Source organism: Delphinus delphis, chromosome 10, assembly GCF_949987515.2.
Source record: "Delphinus delphis chromosome 10, mDelDel1.2, whole genome shotgun sequence".
In the NCBI taxonomy this organism is placed as follows: domain Eukaryota; kingdom Metazoa; phylum Chordata; class Mammalia; order Artiodactyla; family Delphinidae; genus Delphinus; species Delphinus delphis.
The window spans coordinates 91,782,054-91,802,273 of record NC_082692.2 but is presented as its reverse complement, the minus strand read 5'-3'; the positions used below and the strand labels follow the sequence as shown (position 1 = coordinate 91,802,273).

The 20,220-nt window shown below is 40.1% G+C and overlaps 1 protein-coding gene across 5 annotated transcripts in view; it reads left to right on the top strand.

Annotated features, from left to right (window-relative positions):
- Positions 1 to 20,220, top strand: part of CRBN (cereblon) — a 959,169-nt gene that overhangs the window by 396,268 nt on the left and 542,681 nt on the right. For all 5 annotated transcript variants that reach the window (XM_060022931.1, XM_060022930.1, XM_060022929.1 and 2 more), the window contains one exon: positions 5,703 to 5,825. The gene's annotated coding sequence lies outside the window, so the exon portion shown is untranslated. The remainder of the gene's footprint in view (positions 1 to 5,702; positions 5,826 to 20,220) is intronic.

Genomic DNA, 20,220 nt, shown 5'->3' with positions numbered 1-20,220 from the left:
TGTGTTTTAATAGTTTGTTATTTGCTGCTGAGTAGAACTCCATTGTGGATATGCCACAATATGTTTATCCTTTCACCTGTTGATGAGCATTTAAATTGTTTCCAGTTTTTGCCTATTACATATGACACTACACTGAGTAATTGTGTTCAAGTCTTTATCTGGATGTATGCTTTTATTTCTCCTGGGTAAATACCCAAGCATGAAATGACTACATCATACGGTAGGTGGGTTGGTTTTTTTTTTTTTTTTTTTTTTTGCTTTTTAAAAAGTGCCAAACTGCTTTCCAAAGTGGTGGTACCATTTTTTATTCCCAGCAGCAGTGTGTAAGAGTGACAGTAAGCCTGCACATTAACGACTCTTGAAGGTGAATGTTTTCAGGGAGGCAGGGAATTTTAGATGCTCTCAGAAACAACCCTGCCTATTGCCTTACACCAGACTTGACTCACACACTTAGATTACTGGCCTCTTTGGTTGTGAAATGTACAACCTATGATTTATAAACTGATTTAGAATTGGCTCTTCAAATATATTATGCAAATGTTACTTGTATATAAGTCTCTAGAGAGTCCTGGGCTAAAGACAGAAGATATAAGTGTGCCAGTGACCGGGCATGTACCTCCTAGTGTGCCATCTGCCAGCTTAAATGTGCACCCTGGAAAGTCAGAGTAAAGACATCTGTCCCACCTGCGTCCTCAGAAGGTGGTGTTTTGGATCAAGTCAAACTCTTCAGTGAAGCACTTTGCAAACTCTGGAATATGTCAGCCATTTTCTTCATGATGCCAGGAAAATGGAAGGTCCTCTGAGAGATGGGCTTCCAGCATGAGGCTTCCACAGACTGTGACAGCCTGCATGACGTGGGTGGGCTCTAATGTGGAGTGTGTCGGCCAGCTGCTCCTTTTCCCTTCACCCTCATTCCTGGGCAGAAAAAACGTTACCAACAGACTCTGGGACAAATAACTAAATGCCCTCTGGGGCATTTCCTTTTGAAATCTGAAAGGAGTTTGGGGTTGGAAGATACGAAGCAATTTTCTCTGGAATTTTCCTTATCAGAGTTAAGATTTTGTTTTAATAAGAAGAAGAAGGAGGAGGAGAAGAAAAATATAGCAGCTAACTCTTATTAAGCATATATTATGTGCTAGGCATGATGCGATTTTTGCATGGATTCCATGTAGTTCTTACAACAATCCCATGAGATGGGTAGGTATGATTATCACTCTTGTTTTCTTCAGATAGGGTAATTGAGATCTTAACGAGGGTAGATAATATGCCCCAGATATCAGAACTCATGTTCTTAGCTATGCTATAGTATATAATCTCAGATTCCATCTGTGCTACAGTACTATAATCTGAAAGACCTGCCCCATGTTGGTCGTATTGACATAGATACACCTTTTGGGAAAAATTTTTTTAATTAAAAAAAAAAAAGATTCATGTAGCATTCTAGGAACTGTCGCCAAATATCTTAATACTTTTGGAAAGGAGAAATCTGAGGAATGCTAATCACATTTTATTAGAATAATGGAGACATTCACAAAATAATAAGATTTGATAGTCTACAGCAGGACATTTGAAAACTTTTGAAATGTAAAAGGAAACAATATTTTAATTTGTAAAACTGGAGCTTTTTAAATAGTGTGCAGGAAGGGCCAGCCAAAGGCCACCTAGGTGATTCTTTTTTTTTTTTTTAAATGTAGATTTTATTTATTTATTAATTTTTGGCTGCGTTGGGTCTTCGTTGCTGTGCGCGGGCTTTCTCTAGTTGCGGCGAGTGGGGGCTACTCTTCGTTGCGGTGCGCCGGCTTCTTATTGCGGTGGCTTTTCTTGTTGCAGAGCATGGGCTCTAGGCGCGTGGGCTTCCATAGCTGTGGCTCGAGGGCTTCAGTAGTTGTGGCTCCCGGGCTCTAGAGCACAGGCTCAGTAGTTGTGGCGTACAGGCTTAGTTGCTCCGTGGCATGTGGGATCTTCCTGGACCAGGGCTCGAACCCGCATCCCCTGCATTGGCAGGCGGATTCTTAACCACTGTGCCACCAGGGAAGTCCCACCTAGGTGATTCTTAAGGACTGGGCAATTGAATGGGATCTGGTTTGCCAAGGTCACTTTCTGGAACATCACTTGGTGAGCCTATCATGAGAATTGGATTCTAAACTCAGCTTTACCACTAATAGTTTCACTTCTCTGAACCCCAAGTTCTTTGTATATAAGAGTACTGATAGAATCAGAACTGATAGGCAGCTGATAGAATCTATAGTTGTCACATTTTCTTCCTCCCAGAATTCTTTGGTTAAATAAAATCATAAGGAAACACTACATCAAGACGTAAAAGCAAATTTGTCTGGGTTTTTGGTTGCAACCACCAAATCTACTGTAGGTAGTTCAGGTAGGAAGAGCTTAATAAAAGATACAAGTAAGCCTACAGGGTCTCTGGAAGGCTGGACAGCTGGGCATGCATATTGTCCATCCAGGAACAAAGCAGCTAGAGAATTTTCCACCATGTCCCTATTCTGGTGGAAGCCACATTGTCACTTGCCCATCACTTGATACCTACCACACTATAGACTGGAATCCAGAAACTCTACACAGCTCTGCCTAATGATGCTGCCATTGTCCTTGCCAGAAGATCTGAACCCCCAGCCTATGGCTGCCTTTTCATGTAGCTCACTTGTACCTGGTGTGTTGCTTGACTGAACCCAGGCACTGTGCAGGACAGGAGGCCAGCTAGAAAGGGGTTGCAGTACGTGCTGGGTGGGTCAGCTCACAACATATGCCATCGGTGCTCATTGAAGGTGAGCAGGAGCCCCTCTTTGACCATTACCTGTCACTGTTCCTTGATGCTGATGGGACCCTGTTGGCTGGTCACTCGCTAATCAGGCTCCCAGGGCTCTGTAGACCAAAGGTGGAAAACCACCAAACTAGATTATTTCTAAGATTCTCTCTAGTGTTAAAATTTCTTGATTCTATGCATTTCTAAGGTTAAATTAGAGAAGTTTAAAGAATTATTTCCTGTAGGATTCAGCCAATTCCAATATATTCTCTATAATTAGAGTAGTTAAGGATATTATACTCAAGGAGTATGGCTTCACCTACATTTACATTTTGCTTGATTCCCTCAGTTAGTTATATTGGTACAAGAACATCCAATTCACACAAAAGGAGAGAAAAGGGAGGGCAAGGGAAAGAAAGGAGGGACATTTGAAAAAGACATTGCATGGGATTTTTTTTTTTTCAGAAGGGCATATTTAGGGCCTTTCGAGGGAAGCATTTTTAAGTTTGCAAATACTTGCAGATGCAGGTATAGGAAAACTGCTTACAGTGTTTGGCACAGGTTCAGATCTACAAGTTCCAAGTACAAAGTTTCAAAAATCAGAAGAAAGAACAAGCAAACTTAATCTACCTTAAATATACAAAGATCCATTTACATTATCTTTTACTCCCTAACATCTGTCAGTTACCAGAAAATAACTATTCTGGTTATTATCTGGACACCCCAAAGACAACAGAAATCAGTGAGGTACCACATTATTACGCATGGCATATCCATCAACTGTATGATAACATGGAACGTACTATGTCCTTGTGCCTAAGAGCTTGGCTTCTGGATTCAGTCCCTTTAGAAGCTTTAGTCAGCTTATCCATAGGATGGGAATAATAATAGTAACGGTGTCATGTTGTTGCAAGTATTAAATGGGCTAATTATTAGCACATTGCCTGAGACATGAGAACTGTTTTCTAGAACAGTCTTTGGGGCACCTACCTTGACCTTTGCTCCTTTGGAAGCCCAGCTGGTGTTGGCAGTCGAGCAGTGATTTGGGGAGGCTGCTGCCCAGGAGAGGAAATGTGGCTCCACCAATTGATCTTCTAGCAGAGAGAGATGTGATATTCATAAATGTTCAATTGACCCCCGAGTCCTCTACCATCATCAAGTTGTAGACACAGAGCTCTCCCTTGCTTGGAACCTTCTTTATTTCTCTAAGATTGCCATCAGTGTTTATTACAGACTGATTTCATCTATATACGATTCAGTAAACACTGATGAACATTGACTAGAGGCAAAACACCATGGTCCATGAACTGGGAGGCTGGACAAACATGGACACAAATTCAGCAAATATATGTTGAGTTTCTACGATGTTTAGGGGCTAGTTTTGGCTCTGAGCTTTAGCTAGGCCCTAGGGGATCAGATGTAGGCTGTGGTGGGGACACGGGAGAATGATGCTAAAGAAGCAGTTGTTAGGATTGACTCTGCCCCTACATATGTGGGAAAACCACAGGTAGGGTGACCAACTGTCCCAGTTTGCCTGCAACTGAGGGGTTTACTGGTGCACAAAATTTTTCTTTTTCAAACAGAGACTGAGTGATTTCCCAGGATGCAATATTTTGGTGCCCAAAACCAGAAGGGTCAGTCTAGACCAGAGTGAGCTGGTCATACTAACAGGTTTTATATCCACTATTAGGCAGCCTCTCTACCTTGGAGGACTTTAACTCCCTGCATCTAAAATGAGAAACTGTGCTGGGAGGTAGCTGTGATGTCGTCCAAGGTGGTCTGGAGTGGGGTTTAAGAGGGCAGATGTGACTCTGGCCCTAGCTCTTGGTATTGTGATAACCCTTGACAAATTAATTACCTCTCCAAACCTCAGCTCCCTCATCTAGAGAAGCAGGTATTGTATAGATACCTACCCTCTGTGTGTTTGAACAGGTTAAATGAGATAGTACACATGCCTAGCACAGAGAAGAAATGTAGTATTTTAAAAATTTTCTGTCTTCAATTAAGAAAACATACTACCCTGGCTTAAAAATAAGAAATTTCATATACATGTGCTGGTCTGCATTAAGCTTCGTCATTTGTGCTTCATGTATTGCCCTGGAAATTCTCTTTAAATGTTTTCATTGGTTGAACTCCAAGTGCAGGTGTGAACTTTTTCTGTCTTGGGTATCTTTTAAAAGCTTCTAGAACTTAGCATGGTCACATTTTGGGAACACAAAGTGCTGCGGTTACTTTCTCAGGCCCCAGAGATAAAATATGCAGCAAATATTTATTTTTTATGTGTTTTTTAAAATGCAGGTCTACCATGATGAATGTTATTTTTGTATAGATCATAGGAGCCAGCTCAGATTGTATCCTTTTGAAGCCTCCCCCCTTACCTAAGTTATTGCCTCTTAATCCCTTTATCTGCGTGATTTCCTTGCCATGTGCAAATTTAAGGGAAAGGAAAGGTGACAGAGACAGGACAGATATATACATTTTGCCATGTAAAGTAGGCAGAAATCTTTCTGTGCCATGAGTCTGAGAAAACACAGTTGAAATGTCAAAAAAAGAAACAACAGGCCCAAAACGAAGTTGCCTGTGCTAAGTCCCAAGTCAGCAAACCAAGACTTCATACCCAACCTAATTGCAGTTTCAGCCTCTCCCAGGAATGTGACCTTTAATCAGTCAATCTGGAATTATCTGGTCAGTATTAATGAGGTAATCTGCCTGAAAGCCCCCTGGCTTTCCCCAAAGGAAGGTGACCTTGCCTGAAACAATCCTTTCTTCACTAGAATAGCTTCCTTGCCCTGCCTCCTTCTGCCTATAAAAGTTTTCATTTTGTACAGCTCCTTAGAGCTCCTTTCTATCTGCTAAGATGGGATGCTGCCCGATTCATGAATCATGAAATTAAGCAAATTAGATCTTCAAATTTACTCCGTTGAATTTTGTTTTTTAACAGACTTGGTGACAATGGTGGAGTCGAAGGAGACTTCCAGTGGCTTCAGGGACAATGAGAAACAGAGGCATAGTAACCACAAACTCTTCTGAGTTCTGTCTTTCTCACCGTTTCTGAGGGCTGTGGGTAAGTTCTTCTTGGTTCTGAGCTCTGTTCTCTTTGTGTCAAGCTCCTGATCTAATTGGCTTTGCAGTACAGGGCAGGTCAGCATGAGTGAGCAGATGGTCCCATCCAGAACCCAACACCCTAGCCTTTGGTTCAGTCCAGTTTTCCATTTGATTGGAAAACGTCAGCCTTTGGTTCTGTCCCTAGATTCCACATTGGGAACTCCTGGCACTTTAGTCTGGAGTTCCTCATTTGTCTGGAATCAGCCTGCAGTTCCCTTTCTTTGGGACCTGCTGGTTCAGTTCTTTCCCCAGCCCCCTGTTCCATGGGAACTGCTGTTGGTGTACACAGGGCTTTCTATTGGCCATTCCACAGTAACATCTCAGTGATAATGCTGATATGTTTTGGGTTTTTTTTAACATCTTTATTGGGGTATAATTGCTTTACAATGGTGTGTTAGTTTCTGCTTTATAACAAAGTGAATCAGTTATACATATACATATGTTCCCATATGTCTTCAATGCTGGTATGTTAATGTGCACATGAAGTAGAGGCTATTGCTAATGGGCATCTCAGAAGCCAGAAAGCCACAGAAATGTGCATGAGTCAAGCAATTAAAAGGTGTTAGAGTGCGCACCCCTAACACACCCATGTTAGGTTAAGTTGGTCATGGAATGGGTTAGATTGACATTGACCTGCCAATCTCGAGAAAATTTCTGTGCAATGAGGTACACTGCAAAACATTACACAGTTTCCCAACCCAGAGGCACATCCCTTTTTTTTTTTTTTTTTTTTTTTTAAGAAGTAGATTTATTTAGAGAGAAACATACTCCACAGAGTGTGGGCCATCTCGGAAGGTGAGAAAGGCCTCACATCCCTTTTAGGTATTAGTTTGGCTCCAAGAGACCCAAAGTTTTAGCTAAAATAAATAAATAAATTAACGATAATAAAATGGAATGCTTAAATTCCAAAGAGTTGGGCATGCCATCTCTGGCACAGGTGCTTATTTTATGTCTAAGAACTATGGTCCCAGAGGCTATAAATATCTACAAAAATGGCAAAATCTTACTAAAGGCAATCTAGTATTACAATGGCCATTATGGGGAATGTTCCAATTAGACAAGATTGTTCATTTAAGAAGTGCAGTTGAAAGCAAGCGTTCCTGAATTAAACAACCAGAATGGGATACCTATTTTAGTTGGTGTGCAGAAACATCCAAAAGCCTTCAAGATTCCAAAATAGCCTCAATGAAAAATTTGTTGCAAAAGACTAATGGAAAATTAAAGACCCAAGAGGTACCTAAAACTGATGCTGAAAACTCGGCCTCTGTGCACTGTGCTAAATCAAATCTCAGAGACAGAGTTTTGGGTAAAGTAGAAGAGAAGAGCTTTAATGCTTTGCCAGGCAAAGGGGGACACAGCGGGCTCCTGCCCTCGAAAACTGTGGGTCCCAACCTGGGAGGGTTTGGTGGGAAGTGTTTATAGCAATGGTTCAAGGGTGGGGTTGCTGATAAGATTAGGGTGTGTGCAGGGCCTGCACTCCTTTAGCCTGGTCTCAGGTAATCTCTTGATGAGCTTCTCTAGTTCCTTTAATATGGCCTCAGGTGGTCTTCTCTGGAATTAAGAATGCTGACATCTTCCATTCTTGGGAGTTTTAGTTCTATAAAGAGCTTAAAGATATTGTTATGTGTATCCCTTGAGAACCAGGACCCTGCCCCAAGGCTGCACTATTGTTTCTTGACTGCTCCTCCCTTGTCTCTGCATCCCCTCCCTTCCCTGATTCAACTGTTTGAATCTGCCCTTTGGAACTCAGGGAAGGTCATGGAGGCTGGAGTCTGTTCCCTACAAACAAGAAACAGGGGACACAGAAAGGCTTCCATGCCCAGGAGCCCCACAGAGTCCTGCTCAGTTTCAAAACAAAAGCAATAAAACTGACATAACTCCTACTGTTCCCCTCTATCCTTTACCAGGGTGCTCATATTCTACTAATCCTCCACCTAAACTGCCTTTCAACTGCAAAGAGACTATTAAACAGTTGCCTTTTAAAATAACACCACCTGAGGTTTCAGGAGATCCTCTTTAGGTATCTTTCACTCCTCTTTTACACACCGAAATAAAGGCAGTAGTTAAAGAATTTTCTAAACCTAGGGAGGATTCCCAAAAGTTTTCTGAAGAGTTTAGAGTTTTTATCAGGGTGTATGACCCTGGGTTGTCAGATCTTTGTCAGCTTGTGCACATGTTGGTAGGACCTGATGAAGCCAAAAAATGGATGTGCGAAGCATAATGACATAACCCTGAGGAGGAGATCCTTAGTGTTCAAAATGGTCCCCTCATGGACCAAAAAATAAAGCTCAAGAAATAGCAACCAATCTTTTAAAAGCCATTCCTAAAGTCTTCCCTACCCACATTGGTTGGTCTACTATTCAGCCATGTAAACATAAGAAAGATGAATCTGTTGCAGATTTTTAAGTCTGTCTGGAAGCTCTTTTCCTAAGACATTCCAGGTTTCATTCAATAAACGAGATCACTCTATGTGCTCTAGGTGCCCTGTTTGTAAAGAAATTATCTCCTGAGTTGGGGCTTCCCTGGTGGCACAGTGGTTGAGAGTCCGCCTGCCGATGCAGGGGACATGGGTTCATGCCCGAGTCCGGGAGGATCCCACATGCCGTGGAGCGGCTGGGCCTGTGAGCCATGGTGGCTGAGCCTGCACGTCTGGAGCCTGTGCTCCGCAACGGGAGAGGCCACAACAGCGAGAGGCCCGCTTACCGCAAAAAAAAAGAGAGAGAAATTCTCTCCTGAGATAAATGGACTAATAAAAGGGCAGAAAATAGGACGGAAGGCTGCTGGTTTGACTGAATTCATGACCATTGCTGAGCACTTTGCAAATATTTTGGAACAAGACCACAAGCAAAAATCTGCTAAGCTATTGGCCTTACAGCTACAACAGCTCTAAGTCCTGGCACCCAAAACAACACCTGGGCCTCCTACGTCACATCCTCATAAGCAACATCAAAATGCTGACCCAGGGACTGATGTCTCTCTTGTAATCAGCTGGGGCACTGGGAAGAAAAGTTCTCAAACGCTCTATGAAAAGTCTTCAGCATCATCTCAAATGCTCCCATTTGTCCCCCTAAAGGAGGGCCCCCATGTGGGCCCCTTCAAGAGCTGATGGGCCTCTGAGGGACGCTCTGGTAAACTGCCACCAGTAATACTTTTAAACAGCCAAGGGAAAACTGAAATTAAAATTAAAAAAAAATTTTGCCAAGTTCTGGTGGATATCATAGCTATACTCTGTACTTTGAACGCTATTCATAGCCGGCATGTTGTATCCTGGAAAAACTGGCAGAAGTCAGTAAAGGGTGAGAATTCTTACCAGAGTCTGCTCTCCTGAATCTCTGTCTGTAATACCAGGTAGACAGAGGAAAAGAAAATATCTTTTGCATCCTTTTTGGGGACACCTCTTGAAGGGGAATTACTCAATATTGCCAAAATTATTTAATTATTTACTGTTTGTCCGGGCTAAAAAGTAACAAGATATTTGAAAGGATTTTTTTGTTTTGTTTTGTTTTAAGTAGCTCTGTCATCAGAAGTTGGCCAAATGTGAAGCTGATATTCAGAGCCTGATAGACAAAAAAGTTTTTTAAAGCCTTCTCCTCTAAGCTAAAAGAAAACTATGTACCCAGATGGAAAGAAAAACCTTCTGAAGCTTTTGTGAAAAGATTTACTGAAACATTCCAAAGGCAAACAACTTGTAGGTATAAAAATTCTGGTCCTAGGGAACAAAAGTCCTTATTGGAGGATCCTGCATTCTTTCTCTGTGCCTTGGAGATGTAAATGTTCTACCTGGTCTTCGCCTAGAACTCTTATCTTCTTATCTAGGCCATCTCCTTGAAATGAAAACTTCAGGGAGGTAATTCTTATCAGAAGGAAAAAAGTAAAGGGAGAAAGGTTATTTTGAAACTTAGGCAAATGGAAAATCTTAAGTGTCTTCTTCACTACTATTAATAAAAAGCTTTAGGAAATTCCCTGGCGGTCCAGTGGTTAGGACTCAGCACTTTTACTGCCAAGGCCTGGGCTGGGGAACTAAAATCCCACAAGCCATGTGATGCGGCCAAAAAAAAAAAAAAAAATTAATAAAGATCATGCTTTCTCAGTCTTTCTTCCTAGCTGAGTTTTCTGCAGTCCTCTGTTAAATACAGACGTTCTTAAGGTTCTATCGTTGACCCTCTTTTTAAATATTAAAAAAAAAAAAAAAAAGCTTTAGCTACCTGAGCAGGTAACTTTAAATTTTTCCAGCTGCCAGAAAAGTAATTTGGATCCAACCATGTTTATAACTAGTGAATTTTGTATTATTGTGTCTGATTCATGGCTAAAATTTTTAAATAGAAGTTAAAAGGTGTCTGTTTGTGTCTGTCTATATGTTTATGTGTATCTATGTATATGTGTTGTAGATATATGGTGTTTTCTACCTCTGGATGATATTACTATAAATGATTTGTAGAAGAGCCCTATTTGATTGGCTTGAAGAGAATTAAGTGCTTATATAAATTAAGGATTCCTAAAGCTCTTGGAAATATAAAAACATAACTCAAATTCAAGTTCTCATAATATAGGATTAATCTTTAGTAAATAAAAGCTAGTGTAAGGTTTTTGGTTTAATTAAAACAGGCATATCTTTAGAATTATCAGCATTAAATATAATCCTTTCATTCTATCTGGGTTTACTAATTAAGTTCATGTTATCTCCTACAAAATTTGTTGGCCAGAAAAATAACTTAGGATGATGATTACCTTTGTATAATGTCTAATGAAGTTTTTGCAGGTAATCGAAACATGATTATTAAGAACAAGTGGTTTAAAGATGTAATAGATGTAAATGGAATAAGAGTTTCTAGGTGAACTTTTTGCCAAAGTCTTTTGGTTACTTGTAACCTTGAGGTTTTGCTAAGTTAATTTAAATGATGAGTTAAGTCAAATTTACTGAATATCTAGATTATCTCCAAATAAAAAACTGAAACATTACTAAAAACAGGTTTATACATTTTTGGCTTCCTTTAGCAGAGGAACTAAAGATATTTTGGTCTAATGGTAAACATGTTTTGTGTCACATTGGAAATGTACTATGAGGAAAATATAAATTTGTCAGTAACAGACTGTTCACAACTGTTTAATGCTATTAGAAAGAAAAAGGGCAACATCTCTGTATGCATGCAAAGTAGGATTGTGTTTTTGGTAAGAGAAGGAATGAGAAACAGAGATGCATTTTTTTGAGGGAAAAGAAAGTAATTTTGTCCTAATGTGAGACTGGGTATTTCAGAGTAGGAAAGAGGAAAAACAGAATCTGAATGTTAAAAAGAAAGTTGTAAAAGATTTGTGGAAAAAGAGTCTTTAGAAAGAAACTTTAATGTGTGGACAAGCTGGCTAAGACTGCAAAGGATCCAATTACATTTTTTAAAAAGTGAATGCCTACATGGCTGATGTATAACAGATCAGTGCCTTTTAGGTTACCTAACTGTGCCCCTACCTCTTCACAGACAGACTGAGACATCTCACTAGTCCACTCCCGTGAGTTTACATCGTTGAGTTAGGAAGAACCTGCCAGGATGCTTTCATAAATCAGGATTTGCTTTGGCAGGCCTCTAATTCCCTGGTTAGGAGTAAATGTAAATGAGGCTATGATCAGGAACCTCTCCTTAACTCTTGAAAGTACTGCGGAATCCATTGCTAAAACAATAGCTACCCCAAAAAATCCTAAGAATCTCTGGCCAAAGTCGTTCTTGGTAATAGGACAGCCCTTGACTGTCTTTTAGGTGAGTAAGGAGGTGTCTGTGCTGTGGCCAACACCACCTGCTGTACCTGGATTAACACTTCTGGGGAAGTTGAAACTCAGTTACGTTAGATCACTGAGCAAGCCACTTGCCTTAAAAAGGTGACTCCTTCAACAGGGTCTTTCTCTGACTTACTTGATTTTGATTGGCTTGGGCCTTGGGGATCATGGCTCTGAAGTACACCCCAGATGTTGGAAATTATCCTACTTATAATAATCATAGTAGTTCCCCTGGTACACTGTATTCTCTCAAAATCTTTAAATGAATGTTTGCAGGTGTTAATCACCAAGAAAATGATCTTAAGACTGGAACATCAAAAAAGGAACAAAGAGAATGATGAATTTACAAAAAAAAAAAGAATGAACCTAAAGTTATGACTTGTGAATACCTCAGAGATTTACCAAAAATGTCATGACCTGTGAGTACCACATGGTATATTAGCAAAAATTGAGAGAACACAGAGTGGTAGCTGAGAGTGGTGCTAATATCTTTAATTTGGATCACATCTGTCAGTGAAGCTGTGAGCCTGATCAAAAGGGGGGAAATTGGTAAAAAAAAAAAAAAAAAAAAGGAACAGCAGGCCCAAAATGGAGTAACTTGTGCTAAGACCCACGTCAGCAAACCAAGACTTCATACCTAACCTAATTGCAGTTTTGGCCTCTCCCAGGAATGTGATCTTTAACCAGTCAACCTGGAATTACCTGGTCAGTACTAGTGAGATAATCTGCCTGATAGACATCTGCCTTTCCCAAAAGGAGGGTGACCTTGCCTGAAACAATCTGGTTTTTGCTAGAATAGATTCCTTGCCCTGCCTCCTTCTGCCTATAAAAGTTTTCCACTTTGTACAGCTTCTTGGAGCTCCTTTCTATCTGTTTAGATGGGATGCTGCCTGATTCATGAATCATGAAATTAAGCAAATTAGGTCTTCAAATTTACTCAGTTGAATTTGGTTTTTTTGACAAAGCTAACAGCGTGGGTTCTGGAGTTCATAAGCAGCAACAAGTCAGCACATACAACCCCACATTAGACAAATGGAGATAAACTTCTTTGTAATTTCTAATTCCAATGTTAACCTAATAGTTTAGTCATTCTTATCATTTAGGAAACCCTAAAGAGCTTTCTCTTAAAGTACCAGCTAGGAGAGAAAATGTCACCCATTAGCAGCTAGCTTGACTCTTCCTATATTAATTCCCCATTTCTCTTTATCCAGCCTCCCTCCATCTCTTTCACATTAGGCAGTTTCTGCTACTGCTTTTATGCCAAAAGTTCGGCGTATTGACATATGGTGTTGTGCAACGGCTGTGTTGGTCTTCACATTAGGTATCTTCTCCTGATGATTAATCAGATGTTTCAGATGCACTTATGACTAAAGGCACCATAGATTCCGAGAGATGGCTCAACACCAGGTTTTTGGGATTATTCCCTAAAGCAAGCTGGAGAAATCTAAAATTATATAACTAGAACCATCCTCTTCTGATGCTTGAAGGATGTTCTGAGTTTGTGTCCATAGATTATAAGAGGTCATTCCCAGTGTTTTATTTTTATAATAAGATCTGAGAAGGGGGGAGAGTTCAATAGAATGTTTATAATTGCTAACAGATATTTATAATTGCTTAATGTGACCTCAGGCTGCATTAAAAGAAGTATTGTGTTTAAAGCAAGGGAGGAGAAGTTTTAGAAGCTGTCTTCAGCTTAAATTATTCATTTATTCAACTAAAAAGAGTGACACCTAGTCTGTGAAAGACATTGGGCTGTGAAAGATACAAATATAACAAGTAGCATACTGAGACAGATATAAACAGTATTAAATGAGAGCTCTGTGAGGGGGCTGCTGCTTTTCTGGTTAGGCTCATGGGGCTGTCAGAACTTTTACTACAGCAAACCTGTAGAACAAAGGTGTCTCCAGGAGGCTGGCTGCTAAGTGAGTAAGATGACCTGGTAGGCCTGTGTCAAAGTGGTGAGCACATGCCCTGTTTAAAGTGGGCAGCTGCCATTCAGTAATGTTAGATTGTCATCTTGTGAGAATATGGGTCTGGTTTTGCCAAGAGAAACTGGTGATCCAGAATTTTATGTGAAACATTTCATTTAAAAATATTGTCAAGATGGTAGCTGATTCAAGTGATTAAAAGCTTCATAGAACTCTTACATGCCCTTGGGCTACATTCTACTCTTGGGCTTCTGATTTGTACATTCTGCTCTCATTAGAGTCCCCCCAGTCAAGGTATGTTTGCCGATAGTTAGAGGGGTTCTTTAACTTGAGACTTCAAGTAAATACCTAATTGGATACTGCAGTAAGAATGACTCAGTTTACTTACTGTAATCAGTAGGTGAAGACAAATGAGTGACATATGCATGTTTATATAATTTTGGTGGGGGAGTCGGTTCTTCACTCACAGTGGAAAGTTTTAGTATATTCAACAGGCTGTGACCTGAGAGCATTTCACATTTCCACTGGGACAGGTGAGAGGAATAAAAACTCCTGGACTCCATTTGCTAATTTGAGGATGATGAAAGCTATTTCTCTGAGGTTTCTCAGTGTGGATTTATGATGACCTCAGGCCAGATTCTCTGTTGACGCTTTGAGCCTCTGTCCAGCATCATATACATTTCAAAGGAGCTTGCCTTCTCTGTGTCCTGGTGAAAGAAATGCAGGTGCTCAATTAATGGGTCACTGGCTCTTGAGTAACTTCTGGAGTTGCCTGGATGGAACCTCTGCTCCTCATGGACTATAAACAAATTCCATCTCTTTACCTGCTGCCTGTATCATGCCAAAGATAGAGCCAGGATTTGAACCCGGCTGTGTCTTAGTCTCATAGCAACTCCACTGCCAGCTATGAAATATCCACGTGGCCTGTTTAGGTCTCAGAAAAATTACTGTTATATTTACTTTTACCCATAGTTAATTTGAGTTTGGATATTTTTAGCAAATACATTTAAACTGGGAAATTAACACTTGAGAGGCAAAGAGTTAATACAAACCCAGTTTTCTATTAACTTTAAAATTGAACAGGAGTACGGTTGACACCTGTGTGTTTAGGCAGATTAACTGACATAACTAAGTAGAAATCCTCCTCTTTCTTCTGGAGATATGGTAGTTGGATCTCTGCTGTTACTTTATGAAGATCTAGATTGAGGCTTGAATAAAGAGTCCATCCAGGTTCCTGGGCTCCTGGAATTTTTAGGAAGTTATTTAGATCTGATCTCATCAAAATGGCTATGTTGACATGTGTGTGACCCCAATAAAAGCTAGCACTCTATGTAGTCCAGTGCTGGTCAGTGCTGCCTTAGAAGAAAAACACAGTCCATAAATCAAAAGTAGTTTAGACACTTTGAATCTTTTCTGAAACCTCTTGAATAATGTCAAGGCAGATACAGTCTGAAACTACCATCTTTTTTCATTAAAATTATCTTTTCCTAATTTTCTCAAATATCTCTCAGAGCGGTAGCTAAACTTGAAATTGTCTTTCCCTCCCCGCTGTCAACACTCCAAACTTTTTCTTTTATTTTAAGCAGGTTCTTGTTTTTAATATCTTATCCTTTTCATTCTACCACTTGCCATGTTTTTTTTGTTGTTGTTGTTTATTTTATTTAGCCGTAAACCATCTCTGTCTAGCCATTACCCAGAGTCTCCATCACAAAATCCCAGGAACCAAGCTATTAAAGACACAATTCTCACTAGATGACTACTGAGGAAGGTAAGGCTGGGAATATTCCCCCATTAATAATTTTTGCTCTGCTCTGTCACATATAAAAAATACTATATGTGGGCTTCCCTGGTGGCGCAGTGGTTGAGAGTCCGCCTGCCGATGCAGGGGACACGGGTTCGTGCCCCGGTTCGGGAAGATCCCACATGCCGCGGAGCGGCTGGGCCCGTGAGCCATGGCTGCTGAGTCTGCGCGTCTGGAGCCTGTGCTCCACAACAGGAGAGGCCACAACAGTGAGAGGCCTGTGTACCACAAAAAAAACCCCAAAACATAAAAAACCTGTATGTAATTACTAAGGATTATACATAACAGATATGCTTGGACATGCTTTATCCCAGAGCCCCCTTTTGCTCCCTCACTGTGGACCAGACTGAAGAACAGCATGAGAATCAGGAATGGTGAGAGATTCAAGTATGTGGTGGGAGGTGAGGTCAGGTTCATGGGTGGACTGAGCATCAGCCCTTGGTTGAAACTCAGCATAATAAATATGACAGTTTTTTGGGTGATTTTCTTAAAATTACATTTGGTGACTTCTGTTTTGAGCAGCATCAAAATAACCCTGTGCCAGAATAACTGCGGCAGAATGTTGTTTACTCTGGCTTTGAGGAATATAATGTTACGAATATTCTTGCCTCTCTCTTTTCTACCTGTATCGCTTTTTCCAAATTTCTAGGTACCAGATCAAGTGTTAAGTTGAAATCATGGAATGTCAGGCTTGGAAAGATAAAGGTTATGGAGCTTGGTGGTTCCCAAATCTTATACCTGTCTCCTTTGTCAAATCGCACATTCTGTATTCCACCGCTCAGAGGTTCTGATTTATTAGTTTGCTGTGGAGCTCTAAAATATGTATTAAAAAAAAAAGTCTCCTGAAGTGTTTTTGTTAACCATTCTGGTTTGGGAAATCCTGATCAAATTCACCTCCTTCCACCCCGCCTGATGCCTGGATTCCCTCTAACAGCATACCTCTTGATAGTCAGCCTGGGGATGACGTTGATGATGGTGAAGGAAGCCCATAGGTACCAAGTGCTTTCTAACTGTTAGGCACTGGACTAAGGCTTTATCTAATTTGTCCCATACACTACATATAACAATCTCAGGAGCTAGATAAGATTATTATACACACATTTTATCCCACGTCTTTGAATTGGCTATGATCTCACTTTCTTCTAGGTTTTTACTCATGTACTGTTGCCCTTGCAAGGCACTCCCTGCCTAATTATACTTGTCTCCTTTGAGCTTCTTTACTATCTCTACTTTCTTCTATTCATCTATATTTTATTGGGAAAACAGTACAGTTTAACAAATTAAAGGTGTGGATTCTGGAGCCGGGCTCTGTGGGTTTAAACCCAGCTCCACCATGCTCTGATAGTGTCGTTCTGGGTTAAGCTAACCTTCCTTTGCTTTCTTCATTTGTAAAATGGAGATTTAAAATCCACTTCTTCACAGAGTCCATGTGAGGGTTAGTATATTAATGCATGTTAAACATTCATAATAGACCCAGGAATGGAATAAATGCTCGATAAATATCACCCATTTTTATCTGATTATACCAAATTTTAATTGTCCATTTACTTGTCTTTCTCACCTACTAGGCAGTAAACATCTTGAAGGAAGAGAGTATATCTTGTTCAATCTTGTATCTCAAGTGTCTACTGCAAGGCCTAGTAGATAATAAGTGTTCAAAAATTGGTAATTTTAAATGTAATTCTAATCTGTAAGAAGGTTCAGAATAAAACATTATAAAGACTTCCAGCCTACACCCTGATTTCTCTGAACATTTACAACCCTTCTAAATCATACCACTCCACTGCCAATTAATAATAATTTTTTATTGTTATTAAACCACATGGCCCTATAAGTTTGCTCACTGCTTTGTCTATCAGACAAACCTGGGTTTGAATATCCTTGCTTGCTTCTCTTGTTCTCTTGATTTGGCATTGGGCAAGTCATTGTACTGCTTAGATCTTCATTTCTCTCATCTATAAACCTGAGGTGAAATATCTTCCCTGCAGTGCAGTTGTAGGGTTAACAGTGTTGTGTGATGGACATGTTATATAGTGCCTGTGATGGAAAAGATGCTCAGAAAGAGGTAGGTAGGCTTATTGTTGCGTGGAAGAAGTTCAACACGAATGCTTGTTGATATGGTCTTGGCCTACGTTCAGTATTCTTCATTCATGTAGACTGAAACCTTTTGGAGTCAGATTTCTTTAAGTACTGTGATGGTTGAATTATGTCCCCACCAAAAGATATCCTGACCCCCAGAACCTCAGAATGTAATCCTTTTGGAAATAGGGTCATTTTAGATATAATTAGTTGAGGTGGGGTCAAAGTAGAGTACGATGAGTCCTTAATCCAATATGATTGATGCCTTATAAGAAGACGAGAAAGAGACCCAGGGAAAAGAATGCCAGGTGATGATGGAGGCAGAGATGGGAGTGATGCACCTGCAAACAGAGGAACTCCAAGGATTGACCCTCACCACCACAAGCTAGGAGGAGGTAAGAAAGGATTCTACCCAGAGTCTCAGAGAGAGCACAACCCTGCTGACACCTTGACTTTGGACTTCTAGCCCTAGAACTGTGAGAGAATACTTTTAAGCTCTTTAAAGCCACCCAGTTTGTGGTACTTTGTTATAGCAGCTGTAGGAAACTGATACAAGTACTATGCTAAACTTAATGACCATGACTTCTTAAAGCTACTCTGGGAAAAAGGGAGCAGTGTGATAGTTACTCATAAAAAGGAGCAAATTGAGGTTTTCCAACCTAAAAATGATTATGCCTATAGAATGATAGGCTTCTGGAAAATGAGGGAGAAACAAATCCTTAATATATCACTCTCCTTAAAGCGTTTAAAAAAATATTTTTTCCCTTGAACTTCCAAACTTTTGTTAATAAGTTTGGGTCCCTAAAGGACCAGAAAGCTTTCAGTTGTACTTGTTCAGAACGGTAAGAAAATCCTTTTTGCATTTACTATTTATGAGCTGTGGCTTCATATTGTCTTGTGGTCAGGTGATGCTTGCTTTTAAGAACCCGCACATGAGACCAGATTCATTATTTTTTAATGTAAAAAGGATGATGGCAAACTGTACAGTGTTATATACAACCAGGCTGTCACTCTTGCCCTAGAATTTGTATTAACATTGTTCATTTAGAAACTAGTAAACCACGTGCCATATTTATAAACATCATATTTGACATAAAAGTAATATTTGTTGGAAATTGAATTTAAGTGTTTAATTGCAGTACATGAATCATGGGACAATCTTCAATTCTGAACAATTCCATGGTACTAAAACTTGGGAGCACATTTTTTCCATGTAAAGTACACATCTAATAAGAAAATCCCTTCACTTTGCTCTCATATTTCTTTCAGCAGGGGGGCAGCTGCCATTTCAGTTGCTAAGTTCATTCGACTTCTAAGTACAAGGAAAATGAAATCAAAATACTCAGATCAGTTGGGGTAAAAAATCAAATACTGTTATGGTTAACCCAAAGTGTTCTAGAAGAAAATTTAATTTGTACTTATTTCTAAAAAGCTTTTCTTCTGGGGAGAAAAGTTTTGCATTGCCAGTCTGAAGTAATGTAACTGGGAATCCAATCCTGTCTCAGAGAAGCTGCTTTTCTCTGTCCTTTGTATATATTCAACTCTCATGTATCTTTCCTGGCCTCAGCTTTAACAAATGTCATAAGCTATGGGAAGATGACATTTCTCTCTTTTGAAGGAAGCAGTTTCACATTTCCTGGGGTGAATTTTTGACCCAGGTTACTACTGTACAGTTGTGATTTTTTGGTATTTTTTACAGATTAGCAATTTTTCCCCAGAATTTTCCTAAAATGTCTGGATTTTCATAGAATTATTTTTCTCCTCTTGAAGTCCATCTTCCATTGCTCCTGCTCTTAGCTATATCTGTTGCCTAAAACACCTAATAAAGCATTTTCATTCATTTTTTCATTCAACTACAGCCCACCAGTGGAGCTGACAAACTAAGGCTTGCTGCCTGTGTTTGTGCTACTCAAGAGCTAAGAGTGTTTTTTACCTTTTTTAATGGTTGAAAAAAAATAGCAGCAGAAGAATGATATTTTGTGACACAGGAAAATTACACACAATTCAAATTTCAGTGTCCAAATACATGTTTATTGGGACACAGCCTTGCTCATTTGTTTACATATTATCTATGGTGAGTCATGGCTTAGCAAAGTCCCATGGTCATTCTAGTACTTCAGTGTTTTGCTTCCTTCTCGCAGTTCCAAATCTGCCAGCACTGCCCGTAGACCACATGTCCCTGTCATGCCCCACAGCCTTGCATGTATTTTTCTCTGCCCTTCCTACTCACTTTCATGGGACACTCCAGTAGGGCTCTGCATGGCCAGATCCCAAATTTCTTCCTTTTAAGATGGCTCTGCACCATAATCTAGCCCCACACACCCCTACTTCCAGTTCATCTGCCAGTATGGTATCTGTCTTAGTCAGCTCAGGTTGCTTTAACAAAATACCATAGTCTGGGTGGCTTAAATACAAATATTTATTTCTCACAGTTCTAGAGACTGGGAAGTTCAACATCAAGGTACCAACAAATTTAGTGTTAGTTGAGAGCCCACTTCCTGGCTCACAGATGACTACCTTCTCTCTCTGTTCTTGTTGGAAAGAGGTGAGAGAGCTCTCTGGGCTTTCTTTTATAAAGGTATTCATCCCATTCATAAGGCTCCACCCTCATGATCTAATCACTCCCAAAGACCCCTACCTACTAATACCATCATAACAGGGTTTAGGATTTCAACAGCCAAATTTTGGGGAAACACAATTATTCAGTCCATAACAGAATCCCATGTACTCTTTTGTCTGAAAGGGGAGCTCAGACAGAGGAAAGACAAAAGTCATGAATTTT